Genomic DNA, 23146 nt, shown 5'->3' on the forward strand with positions numbered 1-23146 from the left:
TGGCCCTTCAGCTGTTACATTTTTGCTTGTCAGGGTGCTTTTTTAATCCCCCCCTCTTATAAATGTATAAAAGATTTAATGAAGAAATAATGATATTTTCTCATGTCACTGCCTATTTTTCCTGTCATATTTGATGTGTTTGTAATGTGGGCGGACATATTATTTATGACCAAGGAAATTAAATATTATTTCACTTTTTTTTTTCCCCCCTAATGCAATCTGTGTCATCTTCCAGTTCCCAATTTCTTTCCATTAAAGTTATTGTCTTTGCAGTTCCACTTGACCGTTTGCTGTTGGTTTTGCAACAGCGCTGCCAGAAGATGCAGAAAAACATAATGGGGAAAAGAAATGGCATAATTTGCAGGAGATACTTTCCTCATCTCATTTAAATGAAGATCGTTTGTTCCTGGATGTCAAAAACATCAAGAGCAACAAAAATATGGAAATTGGTAATTTCTTGCACTAGGAATACTTCCAAATCTTTGGAGATTCTGTCTGATTCTAGCAACTACTAAAGATGTGTCCAAGCCAAACTTCCAGCATAAAATAACTTCAAACCTCAGAAGCTTGAAATCTGGGCCTGAATTTTTTAAGTCTTTGGCCCCAAATGCTTCTCTTATCTCCTGCCAGAACATCCTCAAAACTGGGAGAGGACTCATAATCCCTAACATATTCCTTAATCATTTGGATGAAATACAGACAAAATGGAGCTGAACAAGGTGATCATGGGCTGTCTGACACAGCCTTTCATGTTTGGCTCTGTTTGTGTATTTTCCAGTCCTTCCATAACACATAACATGGGATGAGAGCATAGGGCAGGAGCCCTTTGTGCTCCCAGAATCTGCTCCAGCCATAAAACACTTCTCAGAGGCTCCTGGATGGGATTTTTCTGGCTCAGGAGAGGTGGGATTAGCTCTCCATTCTGAACTCATCCAGTTTTCTTTTTCTTTTTCTTTAACCAAAGACAGATGAGCTCCTCTAGAGCTGAGGCATCTCTTCCTTCTTCACTGGTCACTTCTTTTATTACAAGTGGATTTGCCTGTCATGGGTGATGATTCCTCCACGGACCCCAAGGAGCCTGGAGACCTCCTTGAGTCTGTCAGCTTTAATTTGTATATAATAGTACGTAATGGGGGACAAATCCCATCCAGTCTTCCCATCTGTCCCATTCTTATTTTCAGCCACAACAGCTCCAGTGCCAGTCTCCTGTAGGAACCAAGGGTGAAGGCCAGCAACCCCAAATGCTGGAGGAATAAAGAGCACCCTGACTCATTTTACACCGAATATTCTTTCCCCAAAGCTTCTATCTTTACACACATTTTCCCAGTTGCTTCTCATAATGCCCGTGTATTTTATAGAGGAATTTTTTTCCCCTGCTTCCTTTGCGATGTCAAGGCTTTGTTTCACAGTTCCTACTCCTTGAATCCAAGTCAAACCCAAAGAACCTTCTATCACCTTTCTTTTTCTTTTCCTTCCTCCCCCCCAACATCTCAGCAAGGCTGCCTGTTAATCTCTTCTTTTGCAAAGATTAGAAACGTGGCTTTTCTATGACCTTTCTGAACAATCGGGATCTTGGAGTCCCCAAGATGGGTCGCCATTATCTCATCTTTTTGGGCTGTTAACAATGATTAAGGAGGACAAAGGATGTGCTCAGAGCTATGGCGTTTCAATCAGTCCTTAGGGAGTACCTGGAAATAAAAGCAAGCAGAGTGGGAAAGCTCCTGCAAAAAGAAAGGTTCGACCTTTAGAAAACATCCTTGGTTGGTGCTTTCTTGCCTTTTCAAATATACATAAGAAAAATTTGTAAAAAGAGGCCTGTAAGTGCAGACACTTCCTCTGGACTAATTCCCCAGAGGGCTGCTCCCACAGCATGTGCCACTGGACCCAGCACTCCGGACTTGGGAAAACCAGGTCACAAACAGAAATGCAGTTTTAAACTGTTATTTTTGCTTATGATCTATCTCACTGTCTGTCCATCTGTGTGCTACAGTCTTTACAAGTTTTTCCCCAGGTTTTGATTACCTGAGTACAGCAGCTCTGAGCAAGGGATGACTGATATTTCCACCACTCCCAATCCATCTCACAACAGAGCTGGGCTCTTCAAGGTGCAATTCCTTTACCAGCTCCTATTTCCAGCAGTTTCTCATCTGTGCCTCACCTTTCCCAGAGATAAAGAACACCAGGCAGGGCCAGGTGAGTGAGCAGCAGGTGAGTTACCAGGAGCGTGGAAGCTTTCTCATCCAGCCCAAGGATTCAAAGTGCTGTGGTTTGGTTTTGTGGGCTCAAAACTCTTACAGTGCATGTGCAAGAATCCTGTGTTTGTCACATGCTGCTGTCATCTCACAGAGGGCAAACAACTGACCAAACAAACCAAGAATTGACTTGGAATATTCTGTTACCTTTCCTTGTCCACTGAAGAGGGAGGAAACTGAAATGCAGACCAGCTCTTGAGAAAACCACAGCCAGAGGTTGTCTGAACCAGATCAGAGGGCAGAGGGGTGTGTGTAAAGTGAGCTGGCTCACACACACATTCATACTTGGGTATAGAATGGGATGCTCATGGAGACACACAGAGAGAGAGGGAGATTTGGACTCACAGAACACTTTGGAAGGGACTTCAAAAATCATCTCATTCCATCCCCTGCCACGAGCAGGGACAACGTCCACTATCTCAGGTTGCTCCAGCCTGGCCTTGGACACTGCTAGGGATCCAGGGGCAGCCACAGCTTCTCTGGACACCCTCACTGAATGAAAGTTCCCAATATCCACACAACCAATTCTCTATGTCTTGTCCAACAACTCTCTTTCTGCATCTTTAGAGCATCTCTGCAAAGTGGCTGCAAGGGAAGCAAAGGCAAGGAGGGGAGTCATTAACAGTAAGTTTAGAAGAGAGGAATAAAAGATTTTTTTTTTAATGGGCTAAAGTGTGAAGAATGGCCTTGGTGAACAATTCAGTCATTTATCATTATTTCATTGGCATTGTATGAATTATACATTCAGACTATAATGGAGTAATATCTCATCTCCTTTCCCCCTCAGTGGGCACTGAATGAATGGCCAGGTGAGCTGCACTTGGACCAGCACCATTCTCCAGGAAAGTCACTGCTCACCTCCCACTGCTCTCCTGAATTTCTGTTCCATAAGTGCATGTTGATCTTTTATCAATCTTTTCTGGGTGTTAAAATTAATGAGTATTTAGAAAATAGATTTTGTCTTTTCAATTTTTTTTTCCTTATTTTCTTTTCCTATGGAAAAATAGAAGAGTGGAGGGGCAGAGAAGCATGGAAAAAAAAGCTGGAGACAAGCAATGTGGTTTTGTAGTTTGTCTAAGAGATAAGAGTGGACACAATCTTTGTTATAGTAGCTCAGTTGATGGGTGGGAAAATGCTAAATGATTTAACTCACCAACATTTTTTTGAGTGGTTTTGTACTTGCATAGTTGCCTGTAAAAATACTGGCTCACAGTCACGATGTAAATGGAATTTGCCCCTTCAAAACTGGTGTTTCACTTCAGAGAGCTCTGGCTTTTCCCCCAGGAGAAGGGTCAGCTCAAACACACAACGAGGGTTAATAAAAGTATTCCTGCTGCAAGAGATTGGAGGAGTTGTGAACTCTGTTTAAGAGGCAAGCAGTGAGGTGTCTGCTTAGCAGACTATCAGGATCCATCAGAAACTAACAGTAGCCATAAACCTCAATGGATTAACTTCCATCCATTTTGATTTCCAGCTGTATTACACCTCGGCTGTGTCACTGCCAAAAGAAGAGGTCCTAAACAGAATAGCAATTATCTCAATATCATTAATTCAGTGGGCACTTCTTTCAATTTTCTGTGTTACGTGTTGATTCCCGCACCTCTTCCCTGCTCCCGGGTTTCTCTCCCTCTTCTACAGAAAGGTGTTTCCTCCTCCCAGTTGAGCTGTTAGGGAGATGGAGCCCTGGAGCACTCCAGATTTTGGGAACAGAGGTCTCTGATGCAGGATATGTAAGAAGGAACATCCTGTATTAAAAATAAATTCCACAATGCACCATAAGGAATTACTGTAGAATTGTATTTTCCCCTGAGAATCTCACTGAGCCTGACTCAAAGATGCCATCCTCTTTCTTGGAGCAAGATAAAGGTGGATAGAGAAGGAAAACAGGGTAGGAGCCTTAACCCAGCTTTGTGCTCCTTGAACCCCAGGGCTTTAAAGACGCCTGACATCTGCATTTGAAGAGGTCATTCCACTCAACCTTTGTTTCTTAAGTACATCGCATTTACACAGAGCTCCTGAGCACCTTCACACAGACGCTGATAAAAGGCTGGCAGCAACACAGAGATTATTTTGTTTGAATTCGAGGTTTTCCAATAAATACACCTAGACCGTGTCCTTTCAAAAGTCAAAGGGTTAAAGCTTTCCATCAAGGCAAAGTATTCCCCAAGCAATCTGCATCGAGGGCTCTCTGAAGCACAAGAACATTGTTGACCCAGACATCACTAAGTTCTTTGCTTCTGAAAAGTTCTGGCTGCTGATAAACCTTTGTCCTTTTTCTTTGATTAGCTTTACTCCGGCTGTAAATCCTATTTTGTTTTGTGCTGGGGTCTAGCCAAGGAAGTATTTCTATTAACCTGGAGCAGCTGGAGAGTAGCTGGCTCTTACTGTCAGGGGATTGCAGCCTGAGTATCCTAACACTAATGTTTTTCACTGGAAAAGCCCCAGTCTAAAAAGAAGGAGATCCATGGCCCCTCTGAGGTTATTTTTCTACCCTGGAAGATGGCACAGTTGTGTGGGCAGGATGTCATTAGCTTAAAATGGCAGCCGTTAGAATTTCCATCTAAAATCTGTTCCCCACCCAGACTCCGTGTCTGCCGTCTTTGCTGGGAGCTTTCATTTATCCATTCATGGAGTGGGAACACACTCCTGCTACTTTCATTACCCAATTGGCTTTAATTAAAAAATCTGTAACGCCTCCTGTCTTGGAGGGCTTTGAGTTTGGTATCCTGATGCCAGGAGCCCTTGGAAGAGAAGGGGATGGCAGTCAGCTGCAAGAGCAGCAATTCCCATGCTGGGAGCAGGGATGCAACACCCTCATTCACATTCCTGTGCAGCCACCTGTGAGCCCCTGGATCTTCCACATCTCCTCAGCCTAAAGGAGGAAAGAGAGCCTGCTTTTACTCCCTGATGCTTTCTGCTCAGTTACAGCATTTATTCCAAGCCTTCCTGCCCCGAGGCTGTGGAGCCTTGCTAAGTTCACCACCCTCATTACTGGAGCATCACAGCAAAAAAAAAAGAAAAAAAAAAATCTCTCTCTGCCTGTGTCTTTTGCCCAGGGTCTGTGACATCCCTCCATATCTCACAGGTGTAAAATGAGCACCAAGAAGGCACAGGAGATGTTAAAACCCCTTGTCCCCAAAGGCAAACTCTGTAGTGACTAATCCCTGGGAGAATCTGGGATTTTAAAATTGGTGTATTTTCTCCTTTCACTTATCTCTGCTCCCTCTGAGCCTTTTGCCATGTATTTACTGTCCCTTTTCCCCTTTCCCTGTGCCACCTCCCCACTCTGCATAGGCAGCGCCCTCAGCCAGCAGCACTTTATCTGCTTCCAATGTAGCGTGTCCTAGAAAGAATTATAGCATTGCCTTTCTCTCGACAGCCAGTCATCTCTCAGTACCATACAATAAGCTGTACTTGGGCCAAAGGAAATGGGTTTAGCCTGGCGGGTAATTAATTTTCTCAGGGTTCAGTTTCCCACACTGAAATTGGTCTCCGTCTGATCAATTAGAAGAACATTTCGCAAACGAAACTGATTATGAATCATGGTTTCAGCTCAGCTGTGGAAAACCTGATACATGGTTATTGGAGCAAAAAGTAGAGGGAAGCTTCAGCCCATTTATCCCAGCTACTGCTCAGGAGTGAAGGCAGCACTCAAACACACACCCCACTCCCTCCTTCCAGGAGGAAAAGATGCTGGGACTCCACCAGCACAGCATAGCTCTGAAAATGGTCCTCAAATCTCCAGAGTCGTCCCCCCAGACATGGAAGTTTATCCACTGTCCTGGGATCTGAGCACTGGCATAGCTTAACTCGGGCAGATTCTATTTCTTTCTGATCCCAGACATGCAAATAAAAAATGGAAAAAACTTTTGGATGAGGAGCATCCCAAGACATCTTTAATTCAGATGTAATGGCTTCGAACAAGGAAAGGAATGATCTCAGACTTATGAGGTCTCTGTATCACAGTGAGGCTCTCCTTCCCATTTTCCTCTGCTGTTAATAGTCACAGAAATGATGGCAGTTGAAATTTAACTTTTGAGAGTGACATTTCCATTCCAGCCCTGAGCAAGCCTGCAGGATCCAGCTGGCAGTGGGAGCAGTTACCCACTGTCCCACATCAATAAGGAGAACAGTCTCCATCCCCTCTGCCCTTCTCTCTGCCCCATGTGCCCCCAGCAGCGAGCAGAACCATTAGTTCTATTTTTCCTGTGTCTTTAAACCATGCCCAACGCTTTAAAGGAAATAAATAACGTCAAGTGTTCAAATGAAATTTTGCTGAGAACCCTCTTTTTCTCCTGAAAAAGCCATGACACTAAACTTTCCAGTCATCTCAAGCCTTGAATAGTTTTTCATTTGTGTCAGATTAACCAAGTTAAAATTCCCTCTCACGAACTTGGCATTTAGAGGTATTATGCCAGAAGTAGCTTAATAACTTTCACTTCAAAAATAAAGAAAAAAAAGAAGGGAAAGAAAGGTATTTCTTGGCGTCATGCAGAGTAAACAAAGAAATGCAATTTCACAAAGCAGGACCTGCTAAAGGGGATGTGCTGCAGACAGAGGGGGGACTGAGGCTGGACTTTGCAGTGAAACAAGGCTGAATATGAAATATTCATCATCTAATATCCCAGGCAGCAATCATGTCTGTTTTTATACACCAAACTGGGTCAAGCCCAGTTAGTGCCTGGACAGGACACTCTCTAGAAAAACTACATTAGTAAAAAGAGGAGCCACAGAAAGTGGTTCTCAGAGGGCGAGTGTGTACACAGTACCTATAGTTTTATTTTTATATATATATATGTACATATATACACACACACACATATGTATATGTAAAGAATATGTTACTATTTTATACATCTCCTTTTCCCTCTGTCTCTCTGACATAGACCTCTCATAGATGGAGGACTGCATTTGCAGAAATAGTCCTAATTTGGAGTTGAAATATGTAATGCATTTGCTGGCTCACAGACTGACCTTTATTCATTCTGGAGAAGTGGATTTAGAAGGGAGAAAAAGAAGACTTTTGATGCTTAAAAGCTTCTGCAGGAGGAAACTCTACACACCTGAGGTCACACCTGGGACAGCTTTGTCACCAGCATGGTTTATTCCTAATGAAGGAAGTCTGGTTGTGCCAAGGAAATGGAGGTGTTGACTGTGGCTTTTAGTGTAAAATACAATATTTCTGTAAACCCTCAAACTGTGGAGCAAGACCTGGAACATAAAGAAAGACAAACCCGACTATTATCCTGATAGACTCAAGTGCAAAGAAAAGAAGGGCTGTTGCTCCCGTGGTAACCCCTGTTAAGGAATGTTTAAAGATGAAATTTCTGAACTGAACAGTCTCAGCTAAAATAGTATCCTAGCTCCAGGCTCTTTGAGATGTTGCTTTTAAGATGCAATGGAAAACTGATGCCCTGACCTCTTGTGGTCACTAAACACACAGAGCCAGATTTCCCAAGCATATGATTGTTTTCAACACAGTCTCCTTCCGAGATTTTTATTTGCTTTAGTGAATAATGCTCTCTCCAGTGCTCCCTTCACAATTTCACCAGGGCAGAGACTTACTCAGCATTCCCAATTCTTTTGTAGAAGGCACAGTGTGATGTGGTTGGAGGTGTCCACCCCCAGCAAATTCCAGAACCCACTGCAATGGGCCACAGACAATGAAATAATATTAGAAAGCGACCTGCTGTCCTGCATAGCTGCTTCCAAGGATTCCTTGGGAGCAATGCTGCCTTTTGGGGCATCTGAAATGATCCTTGAATGAAACTTGACCATCAAAGTTCAGAAGTTACAACGAGGTCTTTCAGAATGAGAGGATGCAGGCTGACTGTAAGAATGTATTTTTGTCACTGCCTCGAAATGTTTCAGGACGTTTTCAGCCCAGAAACCATTCTTGAAGAGCTGACAAAAGGAGCAGGGTGAAGGATCCTTTGCATGGGTGTCAGCAGTCTAAATTATACGAGAGTCGAGTTTCCAACATATCTTATGGTTACTGTCTGTGTCTAGTGAGTTTTGCTGTAAAGAAATGATGGGTTTTGAGCCAACCATCTGGTGTGACCACATGGGAAACCAGAATTTGATTCACACCTCTGCAGGCAAGAGTCAGATGCTGGGAACATTGAGGACCTGACTGCAGGGCTTGAAAAACCTCATTCTTTTCACTCCATCGTTGCCCAGTGCTGATGGGGACCTACAGATACAAATGCAGCCTGTGAGATGACCACTGACATTTCAGAAGAGGCTGAAAGCTTTGAGGGTGAATAGCTTATGCTGCTATGGGAGAATTAAAAACAGTCAGAGAGAAAATGCAATACATATAATACAAATTAGTTGTTAATGTCTTTGACCTACTGCCTTTTGGGTTGGCTTCTGGGCCTTTTGTGGAGAAGTCCCCAGTGTGAGATGTGGTTTTCTTCATTCCATAAAGCTTCAGGAATAACTTCCTTCTATGAAGACACAGTGGAGGGAAGCAGGATGCTTCCTAGGGGGTAATTAATTGGCAATGTATTTTCTTTTAAAACCAAAAGCTTGGTATTTACCAGGCCATGATGAAGTGGACACAGCCTGAACTTCCTTCCTCCTTCTTTCATAAAGCTCCTCTCTCCTGGCCATCACCAGAATCTGAGACTCCTGTCTCATATTCCCCATGACCTCAGATTCAGAGAGAGGATGGGATAATTCCCAAGGTATTTGAGTAAGGTGCTTGTCTGGATGAGACTGCTGAAGGACTCAGCTCATGCTGCTGGGGTTAAGAGGATGTTTGTAAGTGCAAGCCCAGTCCAGCAGTTTATAGGCTTCAAACAGGGCAAATGTGAGACAGAGTGAGGCTGTCACTCTGGGTCCAGCCACTGAGCACATTTCCCACTGTGTGCCCAAAGGCCAAGGCATTCCCCTTCTGGAAGGCTGGCTCAGGAGAGAGCAATAGGGCTGGAGCTCTGTGGCCATAAAGGTCTGTGCTGCTGCTGGGAGGTCACCCCAGGATGAGATGCAAATGCTGTAAAATGAGGGAGGAAGGGAGCATTGCCTACCATAATGCATTATGCACAAACAGTAAACAGATACCCTCGGAATGTTTTTGTCTGAGATGGGGAATAAAGCAAAAAACAGTCAGCAAGACAGAAGCAGAAGCCTATCTCTCCTTTAACAATCTGCACTCAACCATGTTCCAAATAGCCACTTGGCAACAATTATCTCAGAGGGAAAGTGGCGTGGAGTGCAGAAAATAAGGGCAGAGCTGTAACAGCGGCGCAGAGGCGAGCCAGGTTGTTGTTTTTGTTCAGCTCTCCTCCTGAAGCCAGTCCAGGTTGGTCATGCTTTAGGAGCTGCTCTAAGACCAGAATGTTTTTTAAAATGGCAGAGTGGTGAGGCAGGGGCTTGGTGGCAGCACACAGGGACTGTCAGAGCAGGCTTTGACCAGCAGCTCCTTCCCTGCTGCAGTCTGGACTCGGGCTGTGCTCTAGGGAGCTCCTCTCCAGGAGGAAAAGTCTGCTCTGTGGCTTAATGGGTTACTGAGGAAGATTCCAAACCTTTTTTGTCCTTCTTTGACAAGAATTGAAAGGAAAACAAAATGCCCACAGGGACAAGGAGTTTTCCTACAAATTTAATTTCCATGAGATATTTCAAGATATCCCTGGCGTACTTGACTTCTGATATCAAAGGACTATTTAAGTTAGAAGGTGAAACAAGGTATATGGACTGTTTGTTACTGATTAGAAACTCTGAAGAAGCAGCTGAGGTAGACTAACTCATGTTATGATTTTATTTACTGCAGATTCCGTGGTGGAGGTGACAGAGAGCATAGAGAGGAAACATGAAAGAAGCCCTTTTGTTTGCCACGACATTAGAGTGATTTGGCATCCTTATCATCCTGTGACATGATGCAGGAATAAGCAAGATGAGGCTGGGATTACATCCATTAATGCCTCTCACACTCCTGGTGAATCCCCACCAGTTTCACAGTCAGGAATGGCTCATGACCAGGTCGTTGGGGTGATATTTCAAGCAAGGATAGAATAATTTTGAGAATGGTTTATCTCCTTTCCAGCCTGCGGTCAGATAGCATCCCTGTGGCAACCATTTCAGTTGTCTATGTGGAAAAGTAATGTGCAGAAAGTAATTTAATGTAATGGATTGTTTAGCTTTCTTTTAATTAAATGTAGCAGCTGGAAACAAGGAGAAGACAGCTCTGTATCACCAAGCAGGTCTCTAATTGCAGGCATCCTCCACAGACCCTGCTTAGTGTGCTGCCCTTTCAGCCCAAGTTGAGAACCCAATGCTATTGAATACCCCAAAACCTTATGATTTTTTTCTCCTTCTTTTCATGAAGTATTTCAATGGGTTGATTTGTTTCTTTTGCTATTCCTCTCTCTCCCCAAAACTCAAACTGCTGTTGATAAAAATGTGTCAAAGCAGCTCAACCAGCTCCAAAAATCATCTCTCAGAGGAGCCCAGCAGCTAGACAAGGGAGTATAGTGCTGAAGTTCCTTGGGAAGCTGTCCTTTTCAAATGACTGACTGAGGATCTCTGACTGTTTATTCCCACCAAATGATTCTGGCTTTTTGAAGATGACTGAACACATTGCTGGGCCTTTCAGCTGAGCTCCTTTCAAGTGAGAACAAAAGGCTGCTTGTAAAGTGTATCAATGCAATTGTGGCTCCCATGGTCGTTGCAGGTGTGATGTTGTCCTGGGATCAACAGTGACTTCAAAGTAAGACCATTTAATGGCATGGTTTGCTCCATAATTTTGAAATGGATGGCTTTGGGAAGTATGTCAGCTGGAAGAACTGGGGGTCTTTTCAATATTAAAAGGTCAATATTCCACTGGTTTGCAAGGGCAGGGTAAGCAGGGTGTTAAAAATGTTTATTTTCCCTATGGCATTGCCAGGGAGAGGCCCAGAGTGACAGCTCAGACAGAAGTACCCACATGGCAGATGGCTAAAGGCAGGTGACATCAATCCACCCATGCCTTGTTCTACTCATTCCCTTTTTACCACTCACACTCCCTTCTTTCCTCCTCATTTCAGAAGGGTTTTGTGTGTAAATAGAGAGATGGAATAGCTTTGGTGAGGTTTCACTCAAAAAGCCTGGTACAAGGAGGTCACTGTGTTCTCCTGGCTTGCCCCTCACCCTGGCTACTGGCCCAGTGCCCAAGGCCATGGGCAAGAAGCCCAGTAGGTCACATTAGAGCCTACCTAAGTCTAGGTCGTGGTCTCTGTTCCTGGAGAACAGCTTGCACTCCTCCTCCTGCCTGGATCCCCACGAATTTCCTGCTGGCTGTGCACAAGGCTAAAGACAGGTTTGGAAGCAACATCTGTACTCCATGGGAAGCTGGGCCAAGGCTTTGAGAGTTTGCCAAGCAACCCTTTGTCTGCGGTGTGTAAATCTACACCTCTTGCAAAGGGAGAAGAGCGGGGAGGGAGAGGCAGTGCCAACTTGCAGATTTCTAAAAGAGGCTTTTAAGCTCTCCAGAGAGGTAACTTGCATCTGCTAAATATACTTCAGGAGAAATACAGCCAGATCATTTCTCTCCTCAGCCTCACTTTGTGTTTTTTCCTCTTGAGAGGGGACAGGGATGCAGGGAAAGGCCGGGAGGAACAGTGGTTTGGTCTATTTGCTGTTAACTCCACCACATGCCTAATCAAGGATTTTTCCAGTCCTCCTGTCTCGATCCGTAGGGAAAAAGAATTGAGAGGGAAAGATGTGGAAAAGGAAAAATGAAGAGTTTCTGTACATGTAGAAGAAGATATTTTGACAGAATGGGTGATGGTGACTAAGAAAAGGGGGAACAGGCAAGTGTTAAATGAGTTTGTGTTCCTGGCTGCTGAGTAGCCCCAGGAGGTTCCCAGCAAGGCTGCCGCTTTTTTATTGGAGTTTTGTGCCGGAGTTATAAACCCTTTAAATGAGCCTAGATCATTAGGGAAGCTTGGCTGATCACTGATGAAAAAATATAACAATTAAAACAAAGGGCTGGAAGAGGGAAGCAGAGGGAGAACGAGCTGGGGGTGAGCAGTTTTAATACTTAATAACAAATACTAATAATGGTGCTGAGTTGGGGACTAATTAAAAGTTTCTAAAAAGAGAGAGGAAGAGAGTGGGATTAATCTGGAGTGCTTTGTCTGACAGCTTCTGTGAGTGCCTGAAAAGCTGCCCTGGCCAGGAAGATGGGACACAACACTAGGGGCCAAGCAAAGCTCTGGAGAGAGATGGATCTGAGCCACGGTGGAGCCTGGCTCCACCTGCTCTTCTGAGCTCTGTGTTTTGGTGTCTGTCCTGTATTTCAGGACTACCAATGGTCATTCTCCCACCTGGAGCAAAGGGGCTGGGGAAGAGGAGCAAAGGGGGGAGTTTGAAGGGTGGAGAGAGTAAAATCCTTCTGTGAAAAAGAGACAGAATTGTGATGCAGTGACGCCCATAGCCACGGCAGGAGCCAAGGAAACAGGACCCAGGAAGGACCACAGGGGACAACAGCTCAGGGAGCCCCTGCCAGGTGGTTTTTCAGGGTTTGGGAGAGCATTCAGAGGAAGAATTGCTGCACACTTTCCCTCTTGCTGTGCTGCACCCAGCTGATGTCAGGACACCGTGGCAGATGAGATGGGTTTCCTTGGCTGTTCCTCCACCATTCCTTCCACCAGTGCTGTGTCCCAATGCACCTTTAACCCTGGAGAGGTTAATGCTCCCAAAAGCAACAGTCCCACAGGTCTGCCTCCAGCTGTGCCTCCAGCTGTGCCTCCAGCTGTGTCCTGAGGCCAGGGGGTGGTCAAGCCTGAAATAACCAAAGCAACAACTACTGCCTTTCCCTCAGCAGTTCAGCAGCTGCCTGAAGGACAGTTCAGCCTGGAGAAACACCTTTGTAGGTAATTTCACCTAAACTCTTGCAGGCACCACCACTGCCATCTCCCATGCTTCATCCTCATCACTCTGCACAGCTCCTGAAAGGTGCCTGTGCTCAGCTGGGCTGGGCTCTGTCTGCAGCAGCACTGACACAACCAGAGCACACAGCCTCCAGCTGTGCCAAGGGAAATTCAGGGTGGATATTAGAGAAAGGTTTTTTACGGAAAGGGTGACAAAGTTCTGGAATGGCTGCCCAGGGAGGTGGTGGAGTCACCATTCCTGGGTGTGTTGAACAAAGCCTGGATGTGGCACTGGGTGCCAGGGTTGAGTTGAGCTGTTGGGGCTGGGTTGGACTTAATGATCTTGAAGGTCTCTTCCAGTCATTCTGTGAATCCTTGTGGATAAAGGCCCTGGCTGTGGGGAATGCCAGCCTCAGACACCAGCCTCCTGCCAGCATGAGTTCTTTCTACTTCCTCATCTGTGCAGGCGACTCTAAGTTTTAATTATTATTGCTTTTTGCTGTTCTTTGTCTTAATTAAGTCTGACTTGCTGACAGTTTCAAGGGAGATGATGTCTGGGAAACGCCTTCCTGCCTTGAGTTTTGGATTGTGGAAGGGGATATACGAAGCCCATCATCACTGAATCTGCCAGGCAGCAGAAATGCAACTTTGTAGGGACTGGGGGTGCTGTGGGATTGGGCCAAAGCTCAATTAAAATGGGACAATCCACCTAGGAATGAACACAGAGCAAGAAAGCCACAGGGATGTGTGCCTGGCAGGTAGAGCAGATTTCCCAGAAAATTCGTTTGTATTAATCTACTTGGATCTGACCTAGAATCAGAGAATCATTAAGGTTGGAACAGACCTGTAAGATCACTGAGTCCAACTGTTAATATCACCACATCCCAAAGTGCCACATCCACGTGCCTTTTAAACTCTTCCAGGGAGGGTGATCCCATCACTGTGGGCAGCCTGTTCCAATGTCTGAAAATCCTTTCAGGGAAGAAATTCCTCCTGGTGTCCAACCCAAGCCTCCCCTGGCCCAGCCTGAGCTGTTCCCTCTCCTCCTGTCCCTGTTCCCTGGAGCACAGCCCGACCCTTGGGCTGTCCCCTCCTGTCAGGAGCTGTGCAGAGCCACAAGGTCCCCCCTGAGCCTCCTTTTCTCCAGGCTGAGCCCCTTCCCAGCTCCCTCAGCCCCTCCTGGGGCTCCAGTCCCTTCCCCAGCTCCATTGCCCATCTCTGGATATGCTTTCCCCCCTTTTTTTCTGTAGAGCAGCACCAGGTACATTCAGACCCACAACACAAAGACCAGCAGCACCCCCTGACTCCTCAGCCACCCAAAGCTCCCACCAGCCACTGCCAGCTTCCCCATGGGGGCATCATTCCATCTCCACACCAGAAAAGTCAAGGTGCTTGTGTTGGGCTGTGTTGAAAACTCCATCCTGGTTCCTACCACAGCCCTGGAGCATCCAGCAGGAGCTTTGCTATTCTGCACCAGGGCTCTCTCTGTCTGTCTGTAAATATTCCCTTCCAGCAGCCTCTCTCCAGCGTGACAGATTTGCTATGAGGAACCTGGCAGCAAAGGTTTTTCCTCCTCTCTCTCTCCGTCTCTGACAAATGTATAAAATGTATTAGCTTTTCATGTTCTAATTTATGATATAATAAACTCCTCTGTGCCCTGGCCTCGTTCAGGGATTGGAAGTGAAGTGTTCCACTTGCCTGCATTGGTGAAATTCTACCAGACTGTTGTGAGCTGGAGAGGGATGGGGCAAGGGCTGGAATTGCAAGGAGGAAAGGGAAAAACAGGATGTAAAGGATGTGAGACTTCAGGGACAGAAAGGGGAAAGGGGAGGTAGAGATAATTTCTATTATTTTTTTTTTCTCTCATTTCACTGGGCAGGATGTGTTTCCCTGTGGGAGTTACACAGCTCTGCTCCTGGTGCTTGAGGAGCTTCTCCAAGTGACAGAGCCATGTCCACCTTTGGACCTTTGAGGGAAAAATAACATAAATGAATAAATAAAATATACTGCAAGAAGGGAATGAGTCTGGTCAGCCTGACTGAGGATGAAAGGATGGGATGCAGGAGTAGGATGTGGGAAGGAAGAAGAAAAGCTGCAATAAGGGATTGACCTGACAGGACCACTTTGAAAAAGAAAATAGGATGGACAGCGTCCATCCAGTATTGGTGTCTGGGCACACACTTGGCAGCACCTTGGACAGCTACAACACAGAAACCAGAGCTGAGACACAGACCTGCTCATTCTGTCATCAAAAATCTGCTTTTCCTCCCAAGCTTTTCCCCTCTTTTGTTTGCAACTCAATCTAGAGGGACCTTCTGACAAGGTACCTTTATCCATCAGACTGCCAAGAACTTAAAAACCTCTCATTTGTCCGCTTAATGAAATGGGCACTGCTGGCTTGGTTGTTTTGGTTTTCTTTGCTCTGAATAAATGATTGCCCCCCATGTGTAATTTTTTTCTCAAGTAAACAGATTTGTTCCTGATTACTGCTAGGGAGAGAAGGGGGTATTTGCAGAGATGATGGATGCACACCCAGGATGTGCTGGTAGCTTTACACCAAAGAAGGCTGCTCTGTGATGGACATCCAGAAAGGATGAGAAATCACAAATGGAGGGAAAAGGAAGTCTACCCAGGAAAAAAACCAATATCAGCAAAGCAAAATGGAAGAAAAAAAATGACTGAAGTGGACAGACAACAAAAATGAAGAATTATGGCCTGCAAGGGCCCAAAGGACCCATCCTCATCTTGATCAACTCCAGATCTGCTCAAATCAACAGACTGGAATAATCCAAACCCCCAGATCAACCATTTTAAGTCCTACAGCTAAGACTAAGACCTTTCTGAGTACCTGTAAGATTTGACAGGTCTTTGCTGCTGCCAGCTCAGTGCCAGCTTTGTGGCTCTTCAGCACCGAGCTGAGGGCTCAAAGCTGAGCACATCTTTCCACCTGCTGGCTCTTCCCCTCGAAGCACAGCACGAGGTGTCCAAGCCAGGGTCTGGAATCACAGGAGCAGCCTGTGTCAGCATCTCTGTCAGCAATGACATCCTTGACCGTCTGGAAAACCCAGCTGTGGCAGGGCTCTGTCCCATGCCAAACCCACTGGCCTTGCTGTGCTGCAGAAACAGAGTGCAAAGTTTGGGGCAGCCAAAGCTGCACTCCTCACCTGCAAGGATAGCCACATCCCTGCTTGTCCTCCTTCACCAGAGGACACAGAAATTCCCATCTCTGAACAGGAACTTAAAAAAATGCCCTCCTTTTTTTGGTTTTTTTGGTTATACAAACAGAAAGGTGGCAGTTATCCCCACCAGACCTTCTGCAGGGAGGAGCCCATCCATCAGTCCCCAGGGACAAGTTTGCTGTAGGATTAGCTCAGGTGAAGGACACACAAAGGTGTCTGAAATGATACAGGATGGATTTGCTGGAGGATTTGCTCAGGCAAGTGATACAGGTTGGGATGTTTGGGGTCCTGTTGATGGATTTGCTGTAGGATCTGCTAGAAAATAAATCTATGCCATTTATACCACAGGCCTCAGGTACAACAGTCTTGTAGGGTTTTCTTGGGCCATACAAAAGTGTAAAAATATATAGACTATACAAAAAATTATGTAAAACTATAAATAAATACTTGAGAACATTTAATGCTGTAGGATTTTTCCAGAAGAGAAACAGTCTCACAGGCCAACCCTTGTAAGTGCATTCTGCATCACCCCAGCACGTGTTGACAAACCAAGATGACTTGTTGCTTATGGAATTTCTTGTGATCATCAAACCAGCTGAAAGTCTGGCTTGAGTAATTAAAATGCTAATTGGAAATTCACCATTCATCAGAGGAAACAGCAATAAGTTCCTTTATTTTTTTTTTCCTTTTTTTTTTTTCCTCCAGCATTTTCTCTCTAGTGGTGGCAGATGTTGGGGTTGTGAATTCATTGTCTGTCAGAGGCACAGCAAAATCCTCTTTCCAAACCAGTTTTCTGTATTTTTGTTGATTGTCTGCTTAAATTAACCTTCTCTAATGAGATGAAGATATGCAGGGTATGCCTGTAATTTACAGGCTGTGAAATTAGTGAGCACAGATACAATCCATCCTGATGGGTGACAGGGACTGGGGAGCTCCCAGAGTGCCCAGGCAGAGGAGAGGATGGCAATGGACCTTTAATGCATGGTTCCCAGTGGGGATTTTTCTGATTTTTAACTAATATAGGAGTTAATGAAGTTGCTTATGCTTTTGTTCTGATGGGGAGGGAAGGAGTCAGCTTTCCTTCAAAGCCTGTGGCAGAAATCTTGAAGGAGGAGGCAGAGGACTGATTCCACTGCTAAATAATCATACTGCTCAGGTGGAGGATTATCAGGCTGCCTGCTGGCACACAAACACTCAGGATCATTAGGCACACACTATGGCTGTCCTCTCCCCTCAGAAGGCTTTACACCAGGAAAAAGTGAGTAAAATGTGGATGTGAAGTGCTGCCACTTTTGTCAATTTGGATTTAAATTGTAAACACTTCCCTGGGAGGGTGGGGAGGTATTCTATTTGCAGGGTTCCCAGATGAAGGCAGGAATGATGAATCTGACTCCATGTGCTCAGAAGGCTAATTTATTACTCTGTGATACTATATTATATTAAATAATACTATACTATACTATACTATACTATACTATACTATACTATAGAATACAGAAAGGATACTTACAGAAGGCTAAAAAGATAATAATGAAAACTCCCGACTCTCTCCAGAGCCCTGACACAGCTTGGCCCTGGTTGGCCAAAGAGTGAAAACAACTCCCAGCAGAATGCAATGGAACAATCACCTGTGGGTGAACAATCTCCAAACACAATCCACATGAGCACAGCACAGGAGAAGCAAATGAGAGAAGAATTGTTTTCCTTTTCTCTGAGGCTTCTCAGCTTCCCAGGAGAAAAACCCTGGGCGAAGGGATTTTTTCAGAAAATCTGACTGTGACAGGGTAGCCCACAGAGAAGCTGTGGCTGCCCCTGGATCCCTGGAAGTGTCCAAGGCCAGGTTGGACAGGGCACCCTGGGATAGTGGAATAATGTGTGGCTGAAATCCCCAGGGAAGAGTGGATACCTCCCACTGAAGGGCTCAAGCTCATCTTCCTCACTGCCCACCATGCCCCACACTGCCAAAGCTCCCACTTGGAACATCTGTATCACAAAGTCAGACTTCAATATTTCCACTTGATAAGAAAGTGGTGTTGGAGTTATTTCTCACTCAGGCATGGATCAATGTGCAAACAAACAAGTGAGGCCTCCTCTTGAGATATCACATCAAGAAATCCACTGGCACAGACCCACACAGGCCAGGGGGAGCACAAAGTGTCCACATCTGTGTTTGCTCTGCAGGCTGGGCAAGGGAGATCAGAGAATGGCAGGGCTGCCAGCTTCCCATATTTTAGGGCTAATTTATGGTAATAGATGTCTGAAACACTCTCAGCCCTCAAGACATTAGTACACACCTCAGCTTTCATCAAAAAAAGAAAAAAAAAATCATTCTTTGTTTTCATGCTGAGCAGATAATCTGGATATTGTCTGACAGATTCAATTTGAAGTCCATAACAGAAAGACAAATAAAAAACCTCCTTCTCTGCTACCCCTGACAATTTTTTTCCCAGTGTTTGGGATATTGTGATAATGGATTTGTGCCTGTAAGACCCACTGGGGGTTGAGAGACCCTGGGTTTGTGTATATGCCAAAGATGTTGCATAGAATGGTGAGAGCCTCAAAGAAAATGAAGAGTGCTGAAGTTCTTTCTAACAATATCCGTTGCTTTAATAGAAGATATTATCACTGTGTGTGAATCTTGTCACACATTAGGCCTCAAATTAGATGAATTTACAGCCCTGTATTTTAAAAAGGTAGAAGAGCAGCACTATTAATTTCAGTTTAGGGATTTTTACGTTTTTAACATAGTTATTACAAGGGGGGAAAAAATCCTTTTACTTGGGTTCAAGTTCAGATGGGTTCTGGATTAAATGGCCAAAGTTATATCCTGAAATTGGTGGAGATTCACATCATTCATATCTGTGTCTGTATTTATTAGGTGAAATGAAACAAAACACATAAAAAAGCTGAACAAACAAATGCACGAACAAAACTGAAGCCAGATCCCTGAGCCTGCTGCTGAATCTGGAATGAGAGCAGACCTAGGCAGAAAATTCTAATCCACCCTCTCATTCCCCCTAATTGTCATTTCTGGTTTTGTTTATGTTTCTAACATATGCCAATTATTTGTGTTTTTACAAACTCAGTCCTTGCCCAGAGGTGAACAAGCAAGAAGAAAGACAAGGAAAGGATGGCTCTGCATTACAATTTCCCTGGCAGCAAAGGCAAATTCAGAATATCCCACCCTTCTCCAGCAGTTATTCCCTTTTTCCACCCTGTTCCTCCTGCAGATGTGTCACTGCAGTTCTGGGGAGGGGCTCAAGTGAATCAGTTTATAAAGATTTTTTAATTTCAGTTCCTTCTGTGGGTCTGGAGTAGGAAATGGAGCTGCAATTCAGGGGAAGCACAGCCAGGGTGGGAAACTCTGCTAAAGTGAGAAATGTCCCCTGTGGTGGGGTAGGAGAAGCTGGTCCAGAAGGAATATGGCTCAATTCTTTAGAATCGTGAATAAAATAAAGGAAATCTACAAATTTTCAGCTACAATTTGTTTTTTTTTTTTTTTCTGATTTTTAGCTAATATAGGAGTTAATGAAGTTGCTTATGCTTTTGTTCTGATGTGGGGGGGAAGGAATCAGCTTTCCTTCAAAACCTGTGGCAGAAATCTGAAAGGAGGAGGCAGAGGACTGATACCACTGCTAAATAATCATATTGCTCAGGTGGTGTAAACTGACTTACTTCTGACAATGTCACAGTAATTGGCATGAGATGTGAATCAGGTTGCTTTCAACCCAAGAATGGCATCAGGGAAAATGTTCTAGGAGGAGGTAAACATCAAAGAGAGAAATCAGAGGAAGGTGCAAAATAAAGTTACTTTACCCTTAATATCAGTGTTCATGTCCTACAAAATTACTACAAGAAACAGCATGACATGGAGCTGCTTGAAAAAGGTCTGCATGTCCCAAGGAAAATATCCAGACAGAAACTTGAGTTTTTACAAAGCTACATTCTGGTTAGGGCAACAATAGGAACATGTCAGTGGAATTTTCTTTTTTCCTTTTTGGCCATTTTAGGAACATTTCTGTAGAATTTTCTTATTTTTGGCCATTTTGGCATTTTAGTTTAGTTTTAATTATTGGGACTGCTATAAGAGAACTTTTCTTCAATCTGGAGAAAAAACAAGAGAGAACTTAAAAACTGTGTAAATTCTCTTTAAAAAGCAAACAAACAAACAAACAAAAACAGGAAAGGATTTATTAAAATTGATTCTTTGCTGAAAGCAAAGATTTCCAAGCTCTGATTTCCAAGACATGGATTTTTCCAAGGTATAATAATAGGTCTATTGAGGGCACCCAGGCAGCTCCAGTGCTGTCACTGGTGTGGGTGCAGCCCTGTTTTCAAGAGTTCTGCTGCCTGTGGAGACAAAAACCCTTCCTGGGCCCAGCCCAGCCCAGCCTTGAGAGCCAGGGCAGCTTTGTGTGGCTCCCCTCTCACAGGGGAGCTCCATTCTGCCTCCTTCTCCCCTTCTCCTGGTGCACAGTAAAGGTCACTCTTCCTGAAAGGAGATATTTGCTCTTTGTGTTCAGGCTTGACAAAAAAAAAAAAAAAAAAAAAAAAAAAAAAAAAAAAAAAGCTAAACCTTGCACATTACAGAGGGTTTAGGAGGCATTAATGTAAAAGTTGCTAGGGCATGGATTCCTCTTTTTTTTTTTCTTTTTTTTTCTTTTTTTTTCTTTTTTTTTTCTTTTTTTTCTTTTTTTTTTCTTTTTTTTTCTTTTTTTTTCTTTTTTTTTCTGTAAAAATGTGGTCAGGAATGCTCACACCTCCCTGCAGGAGGGACTGTTTGGTTTTTTTAATTTATTTTATTTTTTTTTCTGGCAGTGATCCTGTTGCTCTTACTGTGCTTGAGCTTGGGGGTCATGCTGTAAAGCAACAGCATCTGTGCTCGCACTGCAGGGTTTGCAGAAGTTCCTTCCCTTGGTCCCACTCTGAATTCCCTCCTGAACCCCCTGTTGTATTCCATGGCTACTGGAAATTGGGTAACTGCTGATCAATAGACACTTGTCCTGAAGATGAGTGACCCTGGATCAGGTACAGCACCTCTGAGGAGTGGCACCTGGAAAGCTGAATTTGAGGTGTGAAATGGAGTAAGAGAAATAAGGATGGACAGTTTGCCTTGGCACTTCTTCCTGTTGCCAGTAACTACTGAGTCCTGCTTTGCAGACAGACTGTGGACAGCTCATACTGACCAGAGCAGGGACAAAAGGGCCTGGAAAATGGGATTATTGGGATGGAGGAACAGGAAAATCACATAACTCGAGCTTGGGACTTGAATCAAGCTTAGATTGCTGAATATACACTGTACCAAACCTCTTTGGGAGGGAGGATGAATATTTGGAATGCAAGGCCTGAGCACAGAGCTCTGCCACTTAAATGACACAATTTACCCTGTTAGATAAATTACAGCAGGATCTGGATGTCCACGTGGCTCAGCCACTTCAGAGGAATGCTTTGCAGAAGTTGCTTGTCAATGCATAAAATCATGAATACAGTAGACTGAGTTTCCACCCAGCCTGATCAGTCTGGAGTTTAAATAATAATATATCATCTTACTTAATGAACTGTCAGCCATCTCCTGAGGGACACACTTTAATGAGTGGAGAATCATGCCCAATGCTTATTTATCTAAGTCAGGAGCACAGATCTGATAACGATTTCTTTTCATCTCCCTGTCTGAGTCGTGTATCTGTCAGGCCACTTCCTGATCCAGAGAAAGGTAATTTGCAAAAGAAAGGAGGAACAGGCTGGATGGTCACAGTTTCAGCCTCTTACCAAAGTAGGCTGGATGTCAACTCAGAGGTGCTGAAAGGAAGGAAAAAGTGGAGGAGCTGAAAAGGAACAAAAGGGTGGAGATCAGGGCTTGGACTCCAGCTCAAGTTAGTGGGAAGAGCTCATAGGGACTGGGAAAATCAGTAATTATCAAAAATTAGTTCACTGGTGATCTAGGTCCTCATGCTGCCAAAGCAAGAAGTTCAGAGTGGAAAGAAAACCTTTTTTTTTAAATATTAGGCTTGAAATTCAGTGTCTGAATCATAGCATGTAAGGAAAAACTGCAGGGGAAAGAGAGGGAAATGGAACTGAAAGATACAGGCTGGGTGTAATTGATAACACAGAGACCAGGATTCTGGCACGCACTTAGATCAAGGAACAAACATAAGAAACATTCAAGCTGCCTCACTTCAGATATTATTAAAAAGTCTAATTAAAACAATTAGTCTCCCCTGGAACCACACACAGGCAGCAGCAAGTCCATGTTTCTCTCTGCTGCCTACAAAGGAGACAGCACAGAGCAGCTTTTAACTGAGGGAGCAAAATTAGGGCAACATTTTGGTGTAGGAACATCCCCAGTGCCCAGCTGAAGCACAGGAGTGACCTTCAGCAAAGCTCAGGGGTGGTGGTGCAGGGAGCAGCAAGGATTTCTCCATCATCCCTGCAGCCTGAGCAGAGCTCTTACAGAGTGGGAAAGGCACCACAGGTCCCCCTGTGTGAAGCCTGTCTTCCAAAACCTCTATGAAAATGTCAGGATAACTTCTGAAAATGCGATTTTCCGACAGCTCCTGTCACGTGTGACACTTCTGGTGGCTCTTCTACAAAAGGGAACATGATGTGGAATAAAGATGAATTATTCTCTGTGCTGGAAGCTGATTGTAGCTAAAGCAGTGCCTATTGAGTCAGAGGAAAAGGGATTTCCAGGGAGCTGGAGAGGCCTCCTGGGCTGTGCCCTGAGGCTGGAGGTGTCACTGCCAAGGCAGGACATCTTCCCTCTGCTCCAGGATTATCCTGCCACATCCATTCTTCCATCCATGGATCTCTGCTCTGGGATTACCCTGCCACATCCATTCTTCCATCCATGGATTTCTACTCC

This window comes from Fringilla coelebs, assembly GCF_963513975.1.
Source record: "Fringilla coelebs genome assembly, chromosome: 21".
Classification (NCBI taxonomy): Eukaryota; Metazoa; Chordata; class Aves; order Passeriformes; family Fringillidae; genus Fringilla; species Fringilla coelebs.